Raw genomic sequence first — 4,584 nt, 5'->3', positions numbered from 1 at the left:
TTCATCAGCTATGACTTTTTGTTTTTTAGATAAAAAATCATAAGAACATAAATTATAAGGGTCGACATTACTTTTACTAGTATTGGACACGCAATCAGTTTCTTTATAATATGCAATTCGATCAATATAGTTGGGAAAAAGTTCAAATATTCTCCAGAAATCCATTCCTAGAATGAGAGGATTTTTCACACTCGGAACTGCATACATTTTAAGTTTATGCGTTTTACCATGAAAAGTCACCGGCAGATAAAGTATACCAGTAGAATTGAGACGGCCACCACCAGCTGTTATAAACTGAGCAGTCTCCGAATTATCTAGTAAAAATCCAGCATTTAAGAATGTTTCATGTCTATCATTACCTAATATAGTTGTAGAAGATCCAGTGTCTAACAGGCCAATGAGAGTATGATTGTTAATTTTAACCGAAACATAGGGTCGGGATATATCAACATTAGAATAGTTATCGTGGATTGAAAAGGCAGCGTTGTACATAGAAAAAGAAGAGACAAAAGTTATCCACTTTTTCCAATCAGCAATTTCAAAATGTTTGGAATTATATGTGGTTCTAGTAACACTGTTTTTCCAATTCTGAGTAACTAGTTTTTTTGTTTGTAGGGCAGTCAGGGTAACGAAAGTCTTTCTTCCTGCATTTAAAACAGATTATAACACGCTCTGCCGTGCAATTTCTCAATGAGTGATCGTTCGATCTGCATCTAGGGCAAAATACAGTTTTATTAGGATTATGTGTTAAAACATTTATATCTTTATTATTATTAGTTTTAATATAATAGAATTTGTTGTGTGTGCTAGTATTAGGAAAGTTTATATTACTTTTTTGTTCATTATTATTGAATGCTTTTTTGTTCATTATAAATAAAATCGGGAGCAATGGTACTACTTGATGCAGCAGGAGGTTCATGAAAGGCAGAAAACCTAGCCTGAAAGCGTTCGTAATTTCGGCATACAGACACCAGAGCATCAATAGTTTTGATATCTGTTGTAGCCGCTAGAGTATTTGCGTAACATGGACGGATATTATGAAGGAGAATTTCTAATTTTTCATCCTCAGAAAAAGATTTAGTTAACCGTGAGAAAAGTCCATGCATTATAGATACATAAATGATTATATTTTCTCTTTCGCCCTGGGTGCGAGATCTAATTTCCGCAGCTAGACGGTAGTCGTAGTCACTGGCACTGAAATCTTTCTTGAGAAGAATGCATAACTCAGACCAAGAACTAACGTGTTCTTTATTGTAGCGATACCAATGCAGAGCATCGTCCGTAAATATTTCATATGCCAGTGAAAGAATTTTGTCATAGGAAATACTGCGTGATTGCGCGAATTCTTCCACCTTTATAATAAAGGAATGAACGCAAGTTTTCGGCCGTAAGGCTGCGCTCACAAGAGACCGAAATAGCAGATGTTTCCGCTATAGGAGCGTCCGAAGATATGGACAAATATTTAGTTTGAGTGGATTGTGGCCCCATGGAAGAAAGTTCCTTATGTTGCTCATTGAAATTAGCGACACATACTTTATAAATGTCCGCAACATCGGGAATATTATTAATTCTATTAATGCGATGATAGAGGTGATTAAGCAAGGTTTCTGTTCTGGAAAATAAGTTTTTATTAAATTTAGATTTAAGGGAAATGATGGCGTTTTGAGATTTAATGAGAGATTCTTTGACACCTTTCAAATCCTCCGTTGGTTCTAAATGGGATTCTAAAATGTCGTCAGAATGGTTTAATTGGTTCAATTTCACTATTTGTTTCCTCAATTCTACTACCGAATCGCCAGAACCACCTCTCAATTAAACTTCGTACCCATTCAGATTTTTGTAAGGACAAACATTTTATTGGATAAGACTTTGTGTAGTTGTTAAAGGTGTGTGTTGCAATGTTAATAATTAACACTAACTAAAAAGAACAATAGATGCAGATACACAATAATTACCAATGTGAGGTTTAAACAAAAAGATTAGTACAATCAACTTATAGCTAATTTACCAAGCCATCACCAGAAAATACCATTGAATACCTTAAAACTACGGGTAACGCTACGGTTGCGATAATAATAAACCTAGTTGGGCGCCAATGTACAGGTTTTCCTTAGGGGAGTACTGCAAAGAAGACATTAAAACTAGTGTCGGCAATATTAAACAGGTTTATTGCCTAACCTTTACAATTTAAGTGTGAGTGTACTCAGGAGTGAGTTCATATCGCACCGCGACGCTACCGATAGTCAATATAATTCGAACCACACTGTCCTTGGAGCGATGATCCTCAGTGGAGTGGCTCGACGTAGAAGTTGACCGCAGAGTTTTCTTATCCTCCAAAAAGTCAGCCGATAAAAGAAATTCCCGGTAATAGGACGTCTTTCCCAGCAGAAGAAACCCCTGTACACGGGGTAACAACATAAAATAATACAATTCCTCTAAATAGGTAATAGAATCAGTAATTAGTTATTTATTTTTACAAGGAAGAAAGCAATTCGAAATGGAGTCCGAACTGAAAATCCTAGGAATGTAATGCCATGAAGTTAGCCACCCTCCGTCAAGTTCCGTCATTCATTCAATAGCTTCATTCGCCGCCGGTCGCTGTGAGAGCATTAGCAGAACGTAGCAACGAACATTTCCCAAGAAACTGAATAAAGGATAATAAAATTATTATTAATTTTAGGGAAGTATTGGTAACGAACCGTTACATATAATTTTCCATCATGACCCGACCGGGGATCGAACCCGGGACCTCTCGGTTCAGAGGCAAGCACTTTACCACTGCGCCACCGAGGTCGTATTTGTAATTAATTAATAGTTATTGGTGCCCATAACTCAGTACTAATTCTATGGCCGTAACTGTTCGTGGCGTGTTCTGTTCATCTGCGTTATGCAATGGAGTACAATTTTATCACGTTTCGACTTTTTTACTTTGGTCTAATTCGCACAGTCAACATACGGCGGGTTTGCATTTCATACGTTACGTCTCACCATCGAATCGATTCGAAGTGAGACTCAGCGAACCAATCACATGCAGTGAGGTTGTCGTTGCGTTACAATAGCGCACGGCGATTGGTTCGCTGCGTCTCACTTCGAATCGACTCGATGGTGAGATGTAAATAGCAAAGTCGCACTACGCACACAGATCATCCATATAACAATGTTCACTAAAATTCAACTCTATTGCCACCACTTAAAGATCTCTTCTGGGGAACTAGACAAGTGATTGTCTGTACATACAAATTGAACCTCAATACCGATTTAGTACGCAATAAAGTGATCCGGCTTTCCAGGAAAATTGTTATTTTATCGTGAAGGTACAAGGTAAATCAATATTGCCGGTCCATATTTCAGTGGAGTTAGTAAACAAATGGAGTACCTAAGTATTAAAATGACAATTCTATTCGGTGGTCCTGGCAGAAAGGGCAAATCAAAAAAAAATATATTTTTCGGCTAAACACCGAAGGTTAACCTTAGGTTTAACCGGCTAGAGCGAATTGTAGCCGGTCTCAGTTGGCTAGACCTTGGCGTAGCCAGCTTAACTCGGCTAGACTTAGGTCTTTATCATTTCGGCTAGACCTAAAGTCCAGTCGGTCTTCGATGGTTAGATCCTTAGGTGCAGTATGTTTTTGTCTGCTTAGACCTGGTTTAAAAAGTAATGGCTTTATATCGTCAAGGAGGATATAACTGTCAATGATCTGACAACTAAGATGCAGAAGACCATACAAACTGAAGATGAAAATGTGGGAAAGCAGTCTATGCAGCTTTCAAAAAGCGTCGAGAAGGAAAGAACAAATCGAGATAACCCTCAGACGAGAGAGGAATTATTTAGTAAGAGGCGAATTAAGTTGTCTTTCTTTATCCAATATGTTATTACTAACACTGGTGTCAGAATTTGTTCAAGACATCTAAATTAATCTGACATTATTTTAAGAACCACCTACCATATTATTCCGTCATTTAAATTTATCTGAATAAAAATAAACAAGTTCACAGTGACAATAATGACAGATTAAAATCAACATTTAAATTAATCTGTTTTTCCCGACGGTTCAAACTCCACAACACTTTTCTAGCTCCTGGACAGATCGTTTGATCTCAATATTGTGTCTCGCACTGATCCAATCTAAAAACATGCCTAGACAATTTATGCAGATGGAGTTTCTGCTCTAGCAGCTACGTATCATAAGTACCTGTTTATTACGCTAAAAATTTGGGTATATACATTTTGAATTTTTTTATAATTTTGCGAAATAGTGACCCTATTTTCCTCTCTTCTCACTCTAGTCTTCAGTCAGTCTAGTAGGGTGCATTCGCGGCTGTGTTGCCCGAAAGCCCGAGTAAAAATTGATTTTAAAATTATTGTACATTCGGCTATGATTATAAGACCGACCTCCGTCTGTCTATCAACTCTCTAATATAATAAATGAATAAATAAATACAGTATGATTTACATGTATTTAATTTTTAACGAGTGATAAAACGCTTCAAATTCCAGAGTATGTAATTAAAACATGCTAAAATGATAAATAAATAAATAAATATATTAGGACAAATCACACAGATTGTGTTATGGGACACTAACTC

General features: G+C 36.8%; 1 pseudogene; it reads right to left on the bottom strand.

Moving 5' to 3' along the window:
• Positions 1 to 565: 565 nt before the first annotated feature.
• LOC128678471 (uncharacterized) lies at positions 566 to 2,032 on the bottom strand (annotated as a pseudogene).
• Positions 2,033 to 4,584: the final 2,552 nt, after the last annotated feature.

This window comes from Plodia interpunctella, chromosome 19 (assembly GCF_027563975.2).
Source record: "Plodia interpunctella isolate USDA-ARS_2022_Savannah chromosome 19, ilPloInte3.2, whole genome shotgun sequence".
NCBI classification, from domain to species: Eukaryota; Metazoa; Arthropoda; class Insecta; order Lepidoptera; family Pyralidae; genus Plodia; species Plodia interpunctella.
The sequence above is the reverse complement of the archived record's forward strand: the minus strand, read 5'-3'. Positions and strand labels throughout refer to the sequence as shown.